The sequence below is a fragment of the Rhipicephalus microplus genome, chromosome 7, assembly GCF_043290135.1.
Source record: "Rhipicephalus microplus isolate Deutch F79 chromosome 7, USDA_Rmic, whole genome shotgun sequence".
In the NCBI taxonomy this organism is placed as follows: Eukaryota; Metazoa; Arthropoda; class Arachnida; order Ixodida; family Ixodidae; genus Rhipicephalus; species Rhipicephalus microplus.
The window spans coordinates 20,159,149-20,181,548 of NC_134706.1; positions in this window are offsets into that span (position 1 = coordinate 20,159,149).

Consider the following 22,400-nt stretch of genomic DNA (forward strand, 5'->3'; position numbering starts at 1 on the left):
GGGCTGCGCCCCACGAGAGCCGGCGACCGGACCCGCCCGTGGTTCGCCCGGCGCCTGGCCGCGAGCGGAGATCTCGTTCGCGCTCGCGTCGTCGCCGCGGGGACGGGGCTGGTCGCGATTCGGGCGCGCGGGCCTCGAGTCGCGACGCGGCCCGTGGGCCGAGGTCTCGCTCGCGTCGCCGTCAGGGAGACGAGCCGCAGCATGACTCCCGTGAGGGTTCCCCCACTCGTGAGGCGAGGCAGCGGCGGACTGGACTTGAGGTCAGAAGTAGTGACAGCGACGCCCCTCCGAAGGCGAAGACCCCGCGATTGGGAGGGAACGCCGTGACCAAGGGGGACCCCCCCGCGGATGACGGCGAGCCAATCGAGTAGGCAATGGCGTCACGGCACCTCGAGGTGCCGGGGGGAGGGGGGTGATCTGCTTGTGTGCCGCGAACGCGTCCGAGTCCGTCTTTATTTTCTTCGTTTTGCGTTGGCGCACCTTCGCGCAAGGAGTGCACGGACGCTGGCCGCGTCCCGTGATCCCGGCATGTTTTCTTTCTTTTTGCTCCTGGGGTACATCGTCTTAGTGTACTTCTGGCTGCCTTCAGTTTGTTTTCTGCAGAGACGCGGCTCTCGCTGGTCGTGTCGCCTGCTCTTGGCGTCGGCTGCCATAGTTGCATGCGCTTTTCGGCTGTTGCGCTCTGTTGCCATCTTGACAGGGCCCATTTCCTCTTTCCCATTACCAATTATTCGGCTATGCCTCACCTTAAAATTGCTTCCTGGAATGTAAGGGGCTTCCGGGACAGGGTGAAACAGGAAAGCGTCCTAGCGTTTGCCCTGTCCCTAGGGATCGATGTGCTATTTCTTCAGGAGACAAATTTTCGGTCGCCGCTGGACGTCGCCAACTTCAGGAGAGACTTCCGGGTTGACGCCTTCTTCTCCCTGACAAACGCGAGGGCATGTGGTGTGGGGGCCATCTTTATTACGGGCCGCTTCCGCCAGAAAGCCTTTTGCACCTTCGGCGCAAACGGCCGCTCGCTCTTGTTAGACATATTTGTTAATGGGAAGCGGTGTCGCTTTGTTAATGTTTATGCCCCGGTGACAAGAATGCACACTAATAACTTTTTCCAAGATCTACACCAGTTGCTCACAGAACCTCTACCGCACATTCTCTTGGGAGACTTTAACTGCGTAATAGACTCGCAAAGGGACGTCAGGGGACCGGGCCGCGGAGCTTCCACATACCATGCGAAAGGGCTAGTGGGGCTCTTAAGGCACCTCTCTCTTACGGATGTCTGGCTTCACGTCCACGGCGATCTCTTCGTACCCACACGCTCCTCACAACTCACCGCCACCCGTATCGATCGGACCTACCTGCCCGACTTCCTCCTTTCTTCGGTAGAGGCTTGCGAAGTCCTGCCCCTCCCTGCCACCCTCGCAAACCGATCCGACCACCTTCCACTCGTCACCACAATAAGGTGCAGCCCCGGAACCCTCAGTGACAACCATGGCTGGCGGCTCGACGCGGCTTTGCTCCTTGACGAGGTCAGCGTCGAGCGAATCAGAGAGCGCATTCAGGCCTCAGTTGACTGCGTCTCAGAGGTGACCCCTGAATCATGGGATGCATTGAAAGCGGAGTAGAAGACCATTCTCCAGGACGAGGGGAAAGCCCGGAGGCGCAGGATCACAGCCAGGCTAAATGAGACCCTACGCAGGATCCGCATCATCAGGGGGGCGGACACCCTGACGGAGTGCACGCGGGGCTACCTCGCTGCCTTGGAGGCTGAACATACCCGGCTACTCCAACACCGTGCGAGGAGGCCACCCAAACACCAGGCTGAAGCAGACCCCGATGGGGTGACCGGGAACGGCCGTGTCCACATCACGCGGGTACGGCGCCCAGACGACTCCTTCGCCACTGACCCGGAGGACATTGGCAGAACCTTCCGGAATTACTTTGCCGACCTCTTTCGAATTACAGACCGCGCCGGCTCTCCCGACGGGGAGCATTTGATTGAAGAGCTCTGTCGTAACCTCGCGCGCCTCGGGCAAGATGAAGTCGAAATGTTGGGCAGTGATGTAACAGCGGCAGAAGTTATGACTACCATCAAGAATATGCCACCGAACTCCGCCCCTGGTACAGACGGACTTACAGCTTCCTTCTATTCCACCTTCTTGAATGAACTGGAGAACGTCCTAGTACTAATGGTAAACATGGTGGTCACCCAACACCGAAAACCACCATCCTTCGGCGAAGGGAGGATCGTCCTCCTCCTCAAGGTGGGCGCCCAGCAGGAGGAGCTTTCGGCCTGGCGTCCAGTCACCCTCCTGAATGTTGACTATAAATTGGTGGCTTCCCTGCTAAACAACCGGCTGAAACCACTGCTTCAGACCATAGTTTCATCGCAACAGACCTGCGCAGTGCCGGGCCGATCAATTTTCGCTAACTTGACGGTCACGCGGGACGCCTTCGAATACTTGACTGCCAAATCTCTGTCGGGCGCCTTCATATCGCTCGACCAGGCGAAGGCCTTCGATCGAGTTGGGCACGAGTATATGCTCGAAGTCCTGCGCCGTTTCGGTTTCCCCGTACACTTGGTGGAAAGCATTGCCTTGCTGTACAGAGATCTGACGTGCCACGTAGTTGTTAATGGCGACCCATCGACTAACTTCGCGTACGAGAGAGGCATTCGCCAGGGATGTACACTTGGGCCTACCCTCTTCATACTCTCGCTCGAGCCGCTGCTGACAAATATCGTGAAGAACAACCGCATTAGGGGCTTTCCACTAACAGGGGAGGCCACAATCAAAGTTCTCGCCTATGCGGACGATGTTTCGTTGTTTGTCCGTGACCCGGCAAGCTTACAGGCTTTCTGGGAGACGTTCGCACCCTATGCAGACGCCTCAGGTGCGCTGCTTAACATGGAGAAAAGCAAGGCCATTGCCTTTGGCGCCTTCCCCCGAGATGCCCTGGGTGAGCTGTGTGCAGTGGACACCGTTAAGGTGCTTGGCATTTACTTCTTTGGTGGCGGTGTGGCTGATAAAACCTGGCAGCGAGCGTTGGAACGCGCACAAGTGGCAATAGAGCGCCTCAGCCCCAAAGGCATGTCTTTGCGCGATAAAGCCCTAGCTGTGACAACCACCATTTGCGCCTTTGCGTACTACGCCAGTCGAGTCGCCGTGATGCCCGCCAGGACAGCTACAAGGCTGATGAAAATGATCGGCGCCTTCCTATGGGATGGCAAGCCCGCTCCTATACGCCGCACCCTCCTACACCTCTCGACGGACGAGGGTGGCCTCGGATTATCCCACCCGCCCACTACTGGTAAAGTGTTGGCATTAAAAACGGCTAGGGCATTGTTCCAAACAGCCGGATACGCCGGGAGGGATATCATGCGCTATTGGTGCAGCACAAACGCTGCCTTCCTGAATGCGGAGCGTCCCCTCACTCCGCTGGCGGAAGCCCCCTCAAGTTTTTACAAGGGCGCCGCAAACACGATGCGGATGCTTGAGAGAGACGCCCCCGAATGCGACATTGACAAAACCCCACCCGCTCGCATCGCGGAGGACATTGCGCGGCACCAGTTAACGCAGGAAGAGCGCAGGCGGTCCCAAAAATGGCAACGGAACGCGCGTAGAGATGGGCGGAGAATGCCCAAGCCGGTAGCAGACTTCACATGGAGGAAGAATTGGGACATCCTACCAACTCGCCAGCGTCTACACAGGCTAGGCATCGTACCTTCCGCCCACTGCCCCAACTGTTCCTCCATAGAAACCCTTACACACGCCTTGTACATGTGCCCCGCAGCTAAGCCGGTGTGGCGGATAGTGGCGAGGGAGTTTCACATTCGCCCCCCTCCTGCCCTAACCAGGAACAGAGGCGCTTTCGCCAAACTAGTAGTAGCGTGCACGCTGTTCGTGCTCTGGAACCGGCGCTGCCTAGCCGAAGCAAGGCATAAACCAGTACGGGCAGCCTTCCCCGCAGTTGCGAAGATACGCTCGACGTTATGGCATTACCTGTCAGAGGATCTCGAAACCAGCGGCGAAGACAAATTCCTTCGCCGATGGCACACGAGGTTCTTCCTGTTACAAAAAGGCAAGCTACGTCTCCCCATCACCCCCTTCTAACTCTCTTCCACCAAATTGGCGCTCGGTATGGTGTAGACTTCATAACCTACGTATCTCCATGAAACTAGTATCTCCGTTTTTATTGCCCGTGTGCTCGCCTCATCCCTTGAGGCTGTATAACCTTCTGTGCTTAGCAATAGTCCTTTTTGTTTAGCCATAATACACATTGTGTTTGTGCAATTTCTCAACACATGTGTAAGCAACTGTGTGCTTGTTGACATGTTCCTTTTTTTTAATGAATGTTCATGTAACTTTTTCATGGTACACACGCCTAGTAATGATGTCTAAGGCTGCAACCTGAAAATTGTATTTTGCTGTTACTGTGTGATTTCAATCGATGTCGCGGTGCCTTACAAGTTATTTTGTGACCCTGAGCCTATTGTCCATTTGTGTTGTAGCCCCTCGGTGGAGGGTAACGTGTTACTCGTCAATAAAATTTCCCTTTTTGGAAGTGAATAAACTTCTCTTTGTTACTTCTTTCTCGGGAAGGTTTTAAGCTCTCCCATAGTAGAGTACCCTGTGCTCTAAATCATTCACCCCTTTTTCTTACCCCCCCCCCCTAACACACACGCGACGGCTTAGTGCTCTCCCATAGTTGAGTACGAAGTACTAAAAATTGTTAAACATTTTGTTCTAAACACACCACCACATGCAGAATGGCTGGCCATTGGTTTCTGCTCCTCACGGGACAGCTTTACGCTTTCCCATAGTAGAGTACCTAGTACTCTAAATAGTTACCCACTTTTAGGGGCGAAGCTCCTCGGAGCGGCACCCGTTCATCCCTCGTAGTGGTGCGTAACATGCCCTACGCTTTGACCTGCAAGGCGGTGCCGGTGGGAGATTTCTTCTGTGCGTTGTTGAACAATGAAAAATTCGCAGCGTGCGCGTTAACTAAAAGTCGCATTCCCCTGTCTTTCATTCCCCATTAGCAGCCATTGGCATGTACATTGAGCACAAGATAGGGTTGCTACGTTATACTCGCTGGTGTAACCTCCTCGGTTTCAGAAAGGTTTAGCGAGCGTTGAGCCGCAGTGCCACGAATACAGTGAACTAGTATATATATGAACTCGAGGTGGTTAAAGATGGGAAGTAGACACGAAGCGCAAGCCGTAAGAAAGTGGCGTGTGCCACCTCTCGTTTAGTCCTTTGAATGTCCACTGAATGGCGGTGCTTCTATATGGGGAATATATGATAAAAGATGCGAGATGGTGGGACTTGGAGTGTTGAGTAGATGGACGAACGGACACACTGACAGATGCATGGACGGACGCACAGATGGGTGCACCGACGGATGGACGTATGGACGGACGCAGGGGCGGATGCATGGATGAACGCTGGGACGGACGCATAGATGGACGTGCGGACGCACGAACAGACGCACGGACGGGAGAATGGACGCATGGACGGTCACACAGACGGACGCATGGACCGACAGAAGCAAAAACAAATAGAAGGACGGATGCTTCGCCCCACTCTCCACCATTCACTCTGGGATATGCTGCCATTTTTTTCTTCGATGAATGGATGGATAACTTGCTACAGCAGCGCCACCCGCGGCCGTCAGCTTTTTTCAATCACAGCTACCCCTCCCCCTCCCTTTTCGCCGGGCGCCCACTTCGTAGACAAAGAGATGCACGTACGGACAGACAGACGCACCCTATGATGGACGCATGCATGGCTGGCCGGACGGATAGACGCACGCACGGATGGATGGACAGACGGATGGATGGACGGACGCATGGACAGACAGAAGCGCGGGTGGACTGATGGACGCTTCGCCACACTCATCATAATTCAGTTCGTGGATATGCTGTGAGTTCTGACAAAGCTCAGCGCGTTTCAGGGTCCCTTCAGGAGATCGGTATAAGCAGTATTATGTTCAGTCAGCGAGTGCTTTTCTTTGCTTAGGTAAACGCTAGGAACATTTTTAGATAAAAGCCTTCGTGTTTCATTCAGAATATTACTTAAGAATAAGCACCCGTCTCAGAATCTCTGACTCTCTGACGAAATTCGCGAAAACAGTGAAGTTCCTGCATGAAAACCGGCGTCAGAAACGTGCATACGCGTGGCCAAATTTCACGGCACGCCTCGAATCTGCATTCTTCGCAAGTCACCATTATTTCGCTGTGTGCTGTGCACGGGACGGCTTTACGCTCTCCCATAGTTGGGTACCCAGTACTCTAAATCGTCACCCTCTTTTTCTAAAAACAGAGTATTATTTGGGACGGCTCACTGCTCTCCCATAGTTGAGTACGAAGTACTCGAAATCTTCAACCACTTTCTCTATACACAGTGCTCCAGCCTGCTTGGTAGACAAAGGTGAAAGACGGTTTTAAGCTCTCACATAGTGGAGTACTAAGTCCTCTAAAACCGTTCACCACTTTTTCTAGTAAACACACAGCTGGACGGCTCAGTGCTCTCCCATAATTGAGTACGAAGTATTCGAAATCGGTGAACATCTTTTCTAAACACACCACCTGACAAATCAAGGTTAACGTGGAGGCCCTCGGGACGGCTTTAAGCCATCCCATAGTAGAGTAACCTGTACTCTAAATCGTTACCCACTTTTTCTGCCCCCCTCACCACTCTGTCCAGGGGATGGCTCTCAGCTCTCCCATGGTAGAGTACCTAGTACTCTAAATCGTTACCCACTTCTTGTAAACAGAGACCTAAAGACACGCTGAGTATCAGTGTGAGGCCCACGGGACGGCTCTATCCTCTGCCATAGTAGAGTACCAAGTACTCTCAATTGTTAACCACTTCTTCTAAACACACATTTAATGTTGAATTCCAAGCGCTGGCCCAGATTGCGAATGGAGCACGCAGATCTGAGCGCGATTTCTCTGGCCAAGTCTGCTACGGAACGCTCGCGTCTCGACGGGAGCTCTTGGTGAGCAAAAATCTGGCGAGGGAGCACCAGAGGGCGCGAAAGAGTGAAAAGAGTGCGTGCGTTGAGCGTACATCATCATCATCAGCAGGAGCAGCAGCAGCCTGACTACGTCCACTGCAGGACAAAGGCCTTTCCCATGTTCCGCCAGTTAACCCGGTCCTGTGCTTGCTGCTGCCAATTTATACCCGCAAACTTCTTAATCTCATCTGCCCACCTAACCTTCTGTCTCCCCCTAACCCGCTCCCCTTCTCTGGGAATCCAGTTAGTTACCCTTAATGACCAGCGGTTATCCTGTCTACGCGCTACATGCCCAGCCCATGTCCATTTCCTCTTCTTTATTTCAACTATGATATCCTTAACCCCCGTTTGTCCCCTAATCCACTCTGCTCTCTTTTTGTCTCTTAAGGTTACACCTACCATTTTTCTTTCCATTGCTCGCTGCGTCGTCCTCAATTTAAGCTGAACCCTCTTTGTAAGTCTCCAGGTTTCTGCTCCGTAGCTAAGTACCGGCAAGATACAGCTGTTATATACCTCCCTCTTGAGGGACAGTGGCAATCTACTTGTCATAATTTGAGAGTGCCTGCCGAATGTGCTCCACCCCATTCTTATTCTTCTAGTTACTTCAATCTCGTGGTTAGGCTCTGCGGTTATTACCTGCCCTAAGTAGACATAGTCTTTTACAACTTCAAGTGCACTATTACCTATCTCGAAGTGCTTCTCCTTTCCGAGGTTGTTGTACATTACTTTCGTTTTCTGCAGATTAATTCTAAGACCCACCTTTCTGCTCTCCTTGTCTAACTCCGTAATCATGAGTTGCAATTCGTCCCCTGAGCTACTCAGCAATGCAATGTCATCGGCGAAGCGCAAATTACTAAGGTATTCTCCATTAACTCTTATCCCTAACCGGTCCCATTCTAGGCTTCTGAAAACTTCCTGTGCGCACGTGGTAAATAGCATTAAGGAGATTGTGTCCCCCTGCCTTACACCCTTCTTGATTGGTATTCTGTTGCTCTCTTTATGAAGCACTATGGTGGCAGTTGATCCCTTGTAGATTTCTTCCAGAATGTTTATATATACTTCATCTACGCCCTGTTGAGCGTACGCTCACGGTATATTGTGTGGGACGGAGGTAGTTGTGGGCGCAGCCAAGAGTAGACGGCTCGGTTTATAAGTGGATTTGGACTGCTTTTATTATGACAGCAATTATATGAACATTATCGGCTGTTTTTGAGGTCGCCGTCATGTTATATATATATATATATATATATATATATATATATATATATATATATATATATATATATAAGCGTGACATCAAAGCGCAGCTGCGTCGGGATCTACTTGGCACCGCTCCAACACCTGCGGCGAAGGGAACGCGTTCAGCACGGGCCTGTGGCGTTACGCACACGAGTCAAAGAGCTGCTTCGCATCTTAAATGACACAGCGCTGAACTCAAGGTTATTTAACGTGCACCGAAATTTAAGCACACGGGCCTCTAAAGTTGCCTCCACCGATATGCGACAGCCACGGCCGGAATCGGATCCCGCTACCTTCGGGACAGCGGTACCATAACAAAGAGTCCACAGCGTCGGGTGACACTTCACAAGAGTCTTTGAATTGAATCACTGTTAAGGGGAGATGCGGGTCGAAAAACGCAATTTTTTTCAAGATTACCATTTTTTTATTTTCGCCTGTTTTGATAATATTAGTACTTCTACTGTCATGAAAAAAGAAATACAGGTCGAGACTTACTTCCTGGTGGAAGAGACGGATTTGATGTCATCTTTAATCTGTTTGACCCACTGCTCTAAGCCTTGTCTGTGGCCATCTTGTTCCCTTTCAATCCTTATCTTCCTGAACTTATCCCAGTCTGTGAAGTGAAATTCTCTCTGCTTTTTACGCTCCACGGAGAAGGTAGTGGCAAGAATACAGTGGTCACTCCCTAGGTATACAGCAAGGTTCATCCACTGGGCCTTCTTGATGTTCCTTACAAATGTAAGGTCCGTGGTGGAATCCCTGCAGCAAGATGTACCAAGCCTTGTTGGTAGGCTGGGGTCTGTGATTAGGGTGAGGTCAAGTTCACTGGCACTTTGCAAAAGTAGATTTCCTTTCCCAGTGTTGTACTTGTAACCCCATGTATGATGAGGGGCGTTGAAATCACCTGTTATGACGAGTGGACATTCCCCGGCGATATTAACAGCTTTCTTTAGAACCGTCTTGAACCCTTGCTTTTGTTCCTTTGGACTGCTGTATATATTAACAATGAAAATGCTCTGACGGTTGCTGGTACCTGGCACGATCTCTACCATAACGTGTTCCAACCGGCCTGCTACTATCTTGAGCTCGTGGGTTACGTGCGTTAGTTTGTTGCATACGAAGGTGCAGACTCCCCTCCCTTCAGTATCCCCTATTACAGGCCGGAATCCAGGCAACGTTGCTTGCGGTGAAAGGGTCTCTTGTAATAATATAATATGAGGCTTTTCTTGGCTGCTCCTGAAATACTGCTGTAGGGTTGCCTTCTTTTTAAGGTAACCTCTACAGTTCCATTGCCAGATACGAAATGCTTCACGTAGCGCTGACATCATGGTTATTACATGGGTGGCCAGAGCCTGATGCTGCACCTGTCGACAGGTTTAGTACCACTAGTATTGGTGACCGAAGGGGTGAGTTTGGTGCATGAGGAGGCCTTGCTGTGTTGTGCAGACATGCTTCGACCTTTGTAATGCGCAAATTTATATGCTCTTCCAGTGCCGCCACGCTTCATTGTAGCCTACCCATCTGCTCGCTAAGATTAGCTACTACTTTGCTGAGCGTGTCAAAGACCTCTTTCATATCTGACAAGGTCGTTTGGTTGGCTTCCACGTGTTCTGCCATGACTGCCCTCTTTTTTGTGGTTCTCGAGTCCCCCACGTTTTCAGCCACAGGACATCAACTGGCTGAGGCATTGGCTGTGAAGACTGCGCGCTGGTTAGCTTAGTGAGAAGAATTTTTATTTCCTTTAACTCAGCTGATAGCCTCTCATTGGATTTTATAAGTCTCGCGTTTTCTTGTTCTAGCAGTGCAATTCTATCATGCTCTTGCAGCTTACCTGTCATCACCTCTGCCGCGCCGTTGCGCACTCGCTCAGCCCAGCTGCCTTTTGATGTAACTGCAGTAGTCCTCCTCGGGTGTGAAGCCGTGGTCTCGAACTGAACGCCAGGCAGCTGGCCATTCGGGTGCCGCCCAGGCTGATCCCGACCCTGATAATGACCTTGAGAACTCGAGCGCCCCCGTGATTGGGAGCGGGCCTTGGGTCTAGAACCTCTTCTAGAACGCGACCTCCCCCTGGAGCGGGGCCGCCTTTCCTGTAGTTGAGTAGTCTGGATGCTCTGGGTCCCGTAGGCTGGAATAAGCTGCTTGTCGTTTATGTCTGGACTTGATGTGATTGATGCGTCCCGGGCTTCTGCGACTGCTCGCGATCTCTCCCAACGTCTGCGCCTGACTACGTATGGAACTAAGAACCTGTTCTTGCACTCTTTGTCTGCCGTCGGATGGTGACCGTCACACAGCCTGCATCTTGGATTGCACTGGTGCAGGCTATCTGGGTTCTTGATCTCGCAGCCTCTGCAGATGGTTTCAGCTGGGTTCGGACAGACGTCAGACCGATGTCCCAGCTTTCCACAGACGTAACAAATATCGATGTTCTTGCGGTAAAGGGAGCACTGCAAAAGTGAAGGTCCATATCTCACGAATCTGGGCACCTTGTGTCCTTGGAACGCTATGATGATCGTCCCAGTGTCCTTGATTCTCTTGGCCTGCAGCGCGAGCGGGTTGTTCGCGTTCACAATTTTTCGGGTCAAAATGTCCTGAGTATCGCTTACGGGGATCCCGCGAATCACTCCTTTACAAGTATCGTGGGGTGCCGTGGCGTACGCGCTAACCTCGAAAATTTTGCCTCCAATGTCCAGTTGCTTGACCTTGAGGTATCTTGAAGCTCTGTCTTGGTCCCGACTGCTTGCCACCATAATGTTCTGCTGCAAGTTAGAACAGATAATGTCCTGCATGGCCTCCTCCTCTTTTATGTCGGCCACCAGTACTATCACTTCTGCCACAGTTCCAGTGCCACTTCTCGAGATATTTAATTCTGCACGTGGTCGTAGCACAATTTTGCTGAAGTCCTTAGGTAGTGGCGGCATGCGTCCAGCTCGCACGATTGTATGCTTGGTATTATACCTACTACGACTGGCTCGAGCGTCTCCCGCAACGACCGCCTTGATCGAACCCTTGGCAGCAGGAACGCCAACCGCGGCTTGCTTATTCCTTGAGCGTCTCGTTTCGGCTTCCTTTCAACCCATGTCTTCCGTGCAATCCTCTCGAGAGATGTTCTCTCCATCTACTTGGTATTCCATTCTCAGTTGCAGGTTCTGGAACGCGCAGAGCGTTGAGTCACGTTGGCGCCGGGTCGGCGCATCGGCGACAATCGCCTCCTTGGTTGTTAGGCTTAAATCCCCCGGTAGCGTTGCCGTGTAAAAAATGCCCCAAGAACGGTTTAAAAGTCCACTGACCAGCACAAAGGTGGTATCTGCTGATTTTTTGAGAACTTAGGCACACGATGGGACTGAAAACTCGGCGACAAATTCGTGAAAACCACAGGAAAGCATTCTTCAAAGCAGGAGCCGATCTACCCACGTCCGCACTGGTCGACACCTCGAGCGCATCCTCAGCGGCGTTTATGGCCAGGACGGGAAAGGCTGCTCGCTGCCGTGTCGCCGTTGTGGGGACCCGCATGCCACCGTCGCCTGCACCTTCAGGCCATCGTATTCCGAGGCGTTGTCCAAGGATTTCCCTCTACTTCAACCAGGAATACCGTCTAAGAACAGGTGCGACGATTCGCCAACGCCAGCCGCGGTAACCGACCACGACCAAGGTGCGCCAATCGCGACGCTGCACCAGACGCCCACTGGTTCCCCAACAATTCCGTACCCGGTAATCCCTCCAGGCACTGAAAACTCAAGTTACCCGCGTCCGGTGGCCATTTCTGAAGGATCGCAGGCCAAGCCCTCGTAAGACGAGGCACCTCGGGAGGAAGGCGTCTCAGATGGAAATATTGCATCTGACGCTCCTCGCGTGGCTGCTCAGTCGACCACAAGTTCCGGTGTCATCGAGGAATCTACATCTCAAGAAGACGACGCCTGCATCTACGAGGACTCCAACAGAACCACGGGGAGCACCCCTACAAATTGACGAAGGCACAAGCCCCAGCGACATAAGCCAGGACAGTGCCGACGCCTTTGTACCATCCTCGCCCAAGAACCCGGACGCCAAACGCCACCAGATAACTACTCGTGAGTTACAAGCCCCCATCAGAGACAGAAATCCCCTGCGGACTTCTACGTGATCCCGGAAGCACCGAGCCTCCGGTGGATCGCCTGGCCGCAAAAAACGACTCAGCCACTCGCGGGGCACCGGCTCCGGTGCCTGCTAAAGGTACCCTGCATTCGCGTGATCCCATATTACGTTTTAATTTTCCTCATGGATCTTGCTCTACGGGGTTATTACTTTTAACGTTCAAGGTTTCCGCAATCAACAAAAACAGGCTGAGGTATTGACTCTCGCGCGTTCAGTGCACTGTGTTTTGCTGTTCATGCAAGAAACAAATTTTTCAAGCTTTTTGATGCCCTCGCTTTCAAGCGCGCGTTCAATATTGCTTGTTCCTTTTCATGCGCCAGCACGCGTTCCACTGGCGTCGGAGTCATTATTTTTAACCGAGGTCTTTTACGTGACCATCACGTTTCCTTCAATAGATGCCTTCGGACGCGTGCTGGCGCTCGACTGCACATTTTTTTTTCGTTAAGAATATGATTTGTTGGCGTGTATGCCCCAGCGGCAACGTGCACTCTAATGCTTTCTTCCAATCTCTTGATGCGTTCCTTTCAAGGTCAAACCTCATAAGCGCGAAAATGCACGCGACAGCGACGAGCGACGCTATGAGCGACGAAACAGGGCGTTCGCGCGACGTGTCGCGTGCTCGTTTTCGCGTGATCGTTCGGTTCTCCAGATTTGGAAACCGTCGCTCATCGCCCGGAAGTGCTGGGCTCAAGCAGCCAATACCGAAATACCGGAAAAGACAAAGACTACATAGGTGCACGTGACCCTGCCCGAGTCACGTATGCGCAACAAGCAATAACGCAATGTTTATTACGCATGTGCATATAAAAAAATTGCCCGCAGCTTGCCTCGGGGGAACACTGAGGAGGATGCGGAGCATATAATTGGTTAACGGGGTGTTAAAGTGCGACTTACTTGGGTCGATGGCTAAATTGGTTAAAATGGTTGTGAAATGGGATGTTAAATTGCGACTTACTTGGGTCGATGGCTAAATTTGTTAACGTGGTTGTAGGAGGGGGTGTTAAATGAGTGAACACGTACACGCGTATGCGAAAGGGCGGCGCTGGTCGAAGGGACGTCGATCATTGTGTTTGTGGATTCGTTGGAATTCATTTCACCGCGACCTTGGACGTCGACGCGCCGTACAAACCAACCGACGAGCGGCAACTGAGCGAGCGAGCGCCGACCTTGAGTATATATACAGCGCGACGGCGCATGCACTGTCAGCTGTCGAATGTTCGAGAAGGGGGAGAAGCGCAACGGCGCATGCGCGCGCGTCAGCTGCCGATGTTCTCGAAGCGCGACGGCGCATGCGCGCGCGTCAGCTGCCGATGTTCTCGAAGCGTGACGGCGCATGCGCGCTACATTATACAGCTAGCGAATGTTGGTGAAGAGGAGAAGCGCACGCGGTGTGTACAAGGAGAATTGAAGAAAAGTTGCTGGAGTGGAAGCTCCTGCGATGCCTTGCCAGCAGAAGTGAAGCCACCTATTGCCACTGCCAAGATGGCGGAAACATGCTCTTTTCTGATAGTGCCCGCTTAAAGATCAAGTGGCTTTGATACGTTATGTAAATACTACGGTAGTTCTATATTAAAGGATGGTTGTTCCTGACGAAATAACACTCAGAAACAAATATGGATGACTGAATCTTCAAAGAACTTGGCCTCCAATTAGAGGCTCACTACGAAAAACTAGTGACATTAAGACGCACTTGCAGCACTATGAGGCCCCAAAAATGTTGGTTGCATTAAACTCGTTGGGCGTGCGAGGGAAACGCTTCGTTTTCGATCGCTGAACGGCGACACTTTATCATGTCTCTAATAAGATGGCCGCCACAGCCGCCATCTTGCCAGAGGAACGGCTTCACATCTGCACAATCATTTCCACTCCAGCAATTTTTTTAATCCTCCTTGGGTGTGTAGAGGAGGAAGGGTGCACAGATGGTGGAGGAGTGAAGCGCGCGCGGTGTGTAGAGGAGGAAGGGATGCACAGATGGTGGAAGAAGGAGGAGGAAGCTTGCGGACGGCGCCGCACTACAAGCCTCGAGTATTGGATGCTCCGCATCTAAAAGTGCTGCAAGGCAATAATGAACACTTTCCGTTTCATTACACAACAATACATCTTATTTTGAAATTGCATACCGCTCGCTACGCGGTTTTTTTGGTGCGAGTAGACGGCCTCATGCCAGCAACAGTGGAATTCGCTCGCCGAAGCCGTCGCGTGAATGAGGTTTGCCTGCGCTAGCCACTGATCGCGCGAAGCCGATCTACGTCGCTTCGCTCGTCGCTGTCGCGTGCATTTTCGCGCTTATGAGGTTTGGCCCTCAAATTCCCAAAATGTGGTACTTTTAGGGGATTTCAATTGCGTCTTAGACTCACACGCAGACGTTCGAGGTCCGGGTCGCGGCCGGTCAAACTGGAATGCCAGAGAACTCGAACGTCTATTACAGCAATTGGCATTGAGTGACATTCATGAAAGTGTGCAGGGCAGCAATTATGCCATACTTGGCGTCGAGCAGCGTCGAGCAGCCGAATTGATCACGTGTATGCCTCCCCCTGTCTTATTACCTACGTTCACGACACCGGGGCAATGTTATTGCCACCGACACCAGTGTACATTAGCGACCATCGCCTGGTTATGTTCTCTCTCCGCCTGCCAGCGGGGACGCCAACGATTCACAGACCATGGCGTCTCGATAGCCGCGTACGGGAAAATTGTCCCGAGCGTTACGTGCATCGCTCATTGGGTCGGATATAGCTGATTGGGATCGCCTCAAAGAACAGTGGCGCCATCATTGCAGTGCGTCGGGCAGAGGACTTCGCACCCGTATCTCCAAACATGCGTCATTGTTACTCCAGAAAATACGCATTGCAAACCGTGATCCTAGTCCTTGCCCTGTAATGCGGGCAGGGCAAGAAGAGCTCGTTAAACGGTACCAACGTTTCACGCGCTTCTTTTCTCTCGGCTGCAGCTTGGCGCTGTAGGCGTGCACCGTGTGCGCACCCTGAGGTGCTAAGGTAAGCACGCAGAGCTCTGCTTCGTCCACCAGGCTCGCCTGCCCACTCGCTGAACTCTCCCGCGCCAGCTGCTGCGGGTACGCGCGCTTTTCAGGCATTCGCTCGACACTTTCAGTCAATGGCTCAATCTGTTGCTAATGCCTGTTACCCAGGATTCGTTTCTTCGAATCCACTGCTAAAAGATTTACCTCATGATTCCGACATGTCACATGACGTTCTGTTATCACCGCCATCCGATGACGAAATAAAGGGCGCATTAGACGCAATGAAAAAGGATCAGCCCCAGGGTCTGACGGACTCCCTGCAGAGTTTTATGCACAGTTCTGGCCTATCGTTGGTACAACTATGTCACGCGACATTCGCAAATGTTTCCAAGATATTACCATTCCAACCTCTTTCCACAAAGTCCTTATAACAGCAGTTCCCAAGAAAGACCAAATGTTCACGCGATCAGAAGATTGGCGGCCTATTACCCTGCTCAATGTAGATTACAAGCTCCCATCCAACATCTTGGTGCGCCGAATCAGTCACTCTTGCAACAATAATCGCTCCCCACCAGGTCTGTTCTGTTCCGGGACGAGAAATACACACCCCTACGTGGTGGACGCATGACATCATTCAATACACCACTAGCCGATGTGCACAAGGACTGTTGGTTTTCTTAGATCAGGAGAACATTTTCGGTTTCTTAGAAAATGGCTACATGCTAAATGTTTTACATGCATTCGGATTCCTGGATAAATTCACTGACCTCATTCACGCGATGGACACTAATTGCGATAGTGCGCTTTACTTAGATTCCCGTGAGAGTCACGCATTTAAAGTCACGCGTGGGGTCCACCAAAGGTGTCCCCTCTCCCCAGTGTTACTTATTCTTGCATAAAAACCCTTCTTAAGGGCCGTTGAACGTAACCCACAGATTCATGGCTTTCCTCTCCCCGGTAACACTCAAGTAAAGGTCACTGCATCAGCAGATGACATTACTCTATATGTGCATAACGAACAGTCGCTGCAGCATGCTCTTGATACTTTCAATGATTTCGGCATTATCTCCGGTGCAAGGTTTAACTTTTCTAAAAGCCTGTATTTTTTAGGGGCGAAGCTCCTTATGCCGTGGGCTGTGCGTCCCCTGTAGCCTGTATGTAGCCACCTCTAGTTTAGTTCTTGCAGTGTTCACTAGATGGCGGTACCGTCCCCTGTATGTAGCCACCTCTAGTTTAGTTCTTGCAGTGTTCACTAGATGGCGGTACCGTCTCCTGTATGTAGCCACCTCTCGTTTAGTTCTTGTAGTGTTTACTAGATGGTGGTACTTGTAGCTGATGATGAAAAGATGCAAGATGTTATAAACTAGAAAGCGGTACTTGTAGTTGATGAAAGACGCGAGATCTTATAAAATAGGAATGATGTCTTATATGGCGCGTGTCATTGGTTGAAGGCAATCGTTCGGTTTAGTGCGGCGACGTAAGCTAGGGGGAGCGATGTAATAAAATCGAGTGGGCAAAATGTACAGAGGATTCATGGTTTACCAGGTTTACCTCCGGAGCTTCGCCCACTCATCATCATTTACTTCGTGGATATGGCGGAATTTTTTCATTGACAACCCCAGCGGTCGTATCAACATCACGTCGCCTTTACAGTGGTCTCCTGAGATTGCAATACTCGGAGTTACTTTCACTGCATTTGGTGTACAGGATACCATCTGGTCATCTGTTATACAAACTCTTCAAAGTGATATCGAAGCAGCCAGGTACTTCGAGTTCCCCCTCTTGGAACGCAGATACTTAACTCAAACGGTGTCCCTAGGAAAATTTTGGTACCTTTGCCATTCTGTGAAACCACCGCTCCACATCTGCAGGAAAGTGCAAAGCTGCATCAGTTCATTTTTTTTGTCTGGTGGCACAGAATTATCTCGTCCAGCGTTAGCTCAACTGCGAGATCAATGCGGTTTTGCATTCCCCGACGTTTCCGTCCCGGCTTCTACATTGTGCCTCCGCACTCTATCGCGAATACTAAGCAATGATGGCATGCCCGCTCAGACACTGGCTCGCTACTATCTGGGGCCATCACTACGTGTCTTCTTGACAGATAGCTAAATTAACCAAGGTCCCCAATCAACTGAATGACCATCTTTGTATCGAGCCCTTCTGGCATTTTACCGACGTTTGGAAGCTACGTGCCCACAGATAGAGGTGGCTGATTCTAAAGTGGTGGACACGATGGCCGCCCTTCTACGGCCCTTGGTGCCCCAGCATCGTCAATCTCTAATGAACCGCGCTTGGAAACCAATAACTGCCGCAGTGTTGCCAGGACATCTCAGAGACTTTGTAGGTTGGGCTAAAGCTTGCTCCCAACGCGATATCGGTTGCAGCGATGGCAGGTGGTTCGCACTTCCACATACCCCAACTGCTTCATGGTAGAGACCGATCAACATGCGACGATTGAATATGTGGTTTACCGCCTTTTTGGCGTGCGATTAATGCTGGTTTTCGGGGACAGGGTGTGCGAACTTTCGTGTCCAACGGCCGGTTTCCGCGTGGCCGCTTCTCCGCTCTGTAAATAGTTGTGGGACTGTTCAGCCTTTGTAGAAACCGATGTGAGACCGTAGCTGCCAATTGCCGACGGCGTGCTTTGTGGCCGATACTGGGGAGAATGAGACGAGAGATACTCGCGTTCCTCTCTGACGAGCTTTTCTTCCTCGGGAGCACGAGTTTCTGCGGCATTGGTCGTGCCCTTTCGTGAAGGTGGAACACCGAAGGATACAACTCATTTTTCGACAGACTTGGTGCTAAGCAGCGCCCGTTGAGATGTTATATATCATTTAATTTGTTACAAATTGTGTTTCATTGCATCTACTGTATCGTTATACCATTGTATCATAATATCGCATGGAGTTATTGTGTACATGTATGCCAACATTGTCATGTATTATAGAGCAATAGTCTTCACTGAAACGTAGTGATGTTGATCGTGATACAGAGGTGTGCCAAAATGTATGTGCCCTGTTACTGGAATGCTATGAATCCTTTGTGTTCTCTACATACTGTAAATTTTTTTTTCTAAGCAGCACTGAAGGAAGTCCTTTGTGTATCAGAGGCCCACGGGACGGCCTAGTGCTCTCCCATAGTAGAGTACCAGGTACTCTGAATCGTTAACAACTTTTTTTCAAACACAGCATTGAAGGAAGTCTTTTGTGTATCAGAGGCCCACGGGACGGCCTAGTGCTCTCCCATAGTAGAGTACCAGGTACTCTAAATGGTTAACAACTTTTTCCAAACACCGCATTGAAGGAAGTCTTTTGTGTATCAGGGGCCCACGGAACGGCATAGTGCCCTCCTATAGTAGAGTATCAGGTACTCTAAATTGTTCACCAGTTTTTTTTTTCACATTCAGCTCGGGGATATGCGTGCAATTTTTTATTTACGTACCGCTAACGCCTGGGCGCATAATTTTTGCCGATGCGGCCTCAACAAGTGTGAGGCCCACGGGACGGCTTTCAGACCTTCCATAGAAGAGTACCGAGTACCCTAAATCATTCACCACTTTTGCTAAACACACATAACTTCAACTATAAGAAACGGGCGTCGACACTGGTGCTGGAAGAACAGTTTGAAGCAAAACTAAATGCAGACATGGAAGGCGGGTTGGGTTTCGTTATATATATATATATATATATATATATATATATATATATATATATATATATATATATATATATATATATATATATATATATATATATATATATATATTGTCGCGGTGCAGCGCGAACCAAAGGCAGATAAACGTATAAACGTTCACACAGCGACTCTCAGCAGCCGAACAGCAAGATCGCCTTCTTTATCTTTAATCAGCCAGAGCTCCACTACCTGGTGTCCGCCAAATCCCCTTATTGTTGTTTTGGTCCACCAGTACACACGCGTCATTTGCCCCCCCCCCCCTCTTAATGAGCATCGCCCCGATGCTAAACCAGTAGTGCAGTTTTCTTTTGTCTGTTCTTTAAGAAGTGTCTTGCGCAGTCACTACCTTTCATAAGGTACTACCTTTCATGAACGGGGTCATCTGGTTTGTTTCTTGCTTGGCAGTGTTGTATGCAAACGTGATATATGGCAAGATTTGTCTTAGGTTTTGTGTTCGACTTCTACGTACATTGAAAGCATGTCTTCAATTGTTTTGTTCAGACGCTCTGTAAGCCCGTTCTTTTGCGGGTGGTAGGCGGTGGTCTTGCGATGGGTTGTTCCACTCAGCATGAGGACTTGTTCCAAAAGAGCTGCCGTAAATGCGGTTCCTCTGTCTGTGATTACGACGCTTGGTGCACCATGCCGCAGGACAACGTTCTCGATGAAAAATTGTGCCACCTCCGCTGCTGTACCTCTCTGGATAGCCTTTGTTTCAGCATAACGGGTAAGGTAATCAGTCGCGACAATAACCCAGCGGTTCCCAGCAGTAGAAGTAGGAAGTGGGCCCAAAATATCCATGCCAATCTGGTCGAATGGTGTTCTTGGGACCTGCACGGGCTGCAGGAGGCCAGCTGGTTTAGTCGGTGGTGACTTCCGTCGCTGGCAGTCGAGGCAAGTACGAACATGGTGTTTTACGGCAACGGTCAGTCTTGGCCAGAAGTAGCGCTGCCGTACTCTGGCCAACGTTCTTGTGTAACCTAAGTGGCCTGAAGTCACCTCGTTGTGGCATGCTTCGAGTACTTCTGAGCGAAGGGCTGCTGGTATGACGAGCAAATACGCAGATCCTGTCGAAGAGAAGTTTCTTTTGTATAGTACTCCGCTCCGTAAGCAAAATGATGACAGTGCTCTTACGAAAACAGTTGGTGCCTTCTGAGATCTCCCCTCCAGGTAATTAATTAGGGCAAGTAACTCAGGGTCGCCACGTTGTTGCTGTGTAATAGCGGTTGAGTCAAGCACACCGAGAAATGCTGTTTCCTCCTCATCGGATAGAGTTGCCGATTCAATGGGTGAGCGGGATAGACAGTCGGCGTCCATGTGGCGCTTTCCTGACTTGTGTACGACAGTCATGTCGTACTCCTGCAGCCTGAGACTCCAACGCGCTAATCTCCCGGTAGGATCTTTAAGATTTGTCAATCAACACAGTGAGTGGTGGTCACTGATGACTTTGAAAGGGCGGCCGTATAAATACGGGCGAAATTTCGTGACCGCCCATACCACGGCGAGGCATTCCTTCTCAGTCGTGGAGTAATTAGTCTCAGCGCGTGTTAGTGTTCGGCTTGCATAGGCGATTACTCTTTCTGTGCCCTCTTGCAGCTGCACAAGCACAGCTCCCAAACCAATATTGCTGGCATCCGTGTGTAGCATCGTTGGGGATTTCTCATCAAAGTGGGCAAGCACTGGAGGCGTCTGTAGTCGCTGGCGGAGATTCTTAAAAGCAGCTTCCTCTTCGTTGCTCCATTGGAAAGCAACGTCTTCTCTCGTGAGGCGGGTCAACGGTGATGCGATGCGTGCGAAGTCCGCGATGAATCGCCTATAATACGCACATAGTCCGAGGAATCGTCGGACAGCCTTCTTATCAGTCGGCACTAGGAACTGTGCAACAGCTGCGATCTTTTCAGGATCAGGACGAACGCCTGCGTGACTGACAACGTGGCCAAGAAATTGCAGCTCTTCATAGCAAAAGTGGCATTTTTCAGGCTTCAACGTCAAGCCCGCAGACCGTATGGCTTGTAAAACTGCCTCAAGTCTTTTAAGATGCTGGTAAAATGTTGCGGCGAAAACTACGACATCATCAAGGTAGACCAAGCAGGTTTTCCACTTCAACCCAGAAAGTACGGTATCCATAAGTCTTTGAAAGGTAGCAGGCGCTGAACATAAACCAAAGGGCAAGATTTTAAATTCATATAAGCCATCTGGTGTCACAAAAGCAGTCTTCTCGCGGTCTTTTGGGTCTACCTCGATTTGCCAATACCCACTCCTTAAGTCCATCGATGAAAAGTAACGAGCATGTCGAAGTCTGTCGAGAGAGTCATCTATACGAGGAAGTGGATACACATCTCTCTTTGTCACCTGATTGAGTTTTCGGTAATCTACACAGAAGCGCAGGCTCCTATCTTTTTTTAACGAGGACTACAGGTGACGCCCAGGAGCTTTTTGAGGGCTGAATGACGTCATCTTCAAGCATTTTGTCGACTTGCTCTTGTATCACTTCGCCTTCTTTTGCAGCCACGCGATAGGGGTTTTGGCGAATTGGTCTCGCCATGTCCTCGGTAATTATCCGATGCTTGGTTAGAGGCGTGCGGCCAACTCTTGATGTTGTCGAAAAGCAGTCTTTGAATTCGGCCAGTAGCTCAAGAAGCCTCTTTCGCTCGTTCTTAGGCAAAGTAGTGCTAACGTCAAGAACTGGTGTCGAATCAAGTTTTGGTGCCTCGTCGACTACTGCCAAGCAGCCTTCTGCGTCTGTGATATCGTCGAAGTAAGCGACGGCCATGCCTTTTGGAAGGTGCCGGCGCTCATCACTAAAATTTGTCAGAAGCAAGTCCATGCGTCCAGCGACGACACTGACGATACCTCTTGCGACGGAAATGCCGTGTGTGAAGAGGAGCGAGGTTATTCGATCTGCTACTCCTTCGCCGTCAAAGTGGACAGCGGCTGCCACAGAAACAAGCGTGCATGACCGTGGAGAGAGAACCACATCGTCATCAGTTAGACGCAATTGATTCGGTCGCGCCTGTGTACAATCAGGTGCGCCCGAACTGGTGCGGAATGTAAACAAACTGTCTGGGATATTGATGACGGCGCCGTACTCTCGTAATAAGTCCATACCAATAATTAGATCCTTGCAGCATGCGGCGAGAACGACGAACGACGCAACGAAAGAAGAACCTCCTATGTCAATTCTCGCTGTGCATCTTCCAGAGGGCATCAATAACTGACCACCTGCCGTCCTTATTTGAGGGCCTGTCCACGGTGTCTTCACTTTCTTGAGGCGCATGGCGAGGTCCTGACTGATTATAGAAAAGTCGGCACCGGTGTCGACTAAGGCTATTACTTTCTGGCC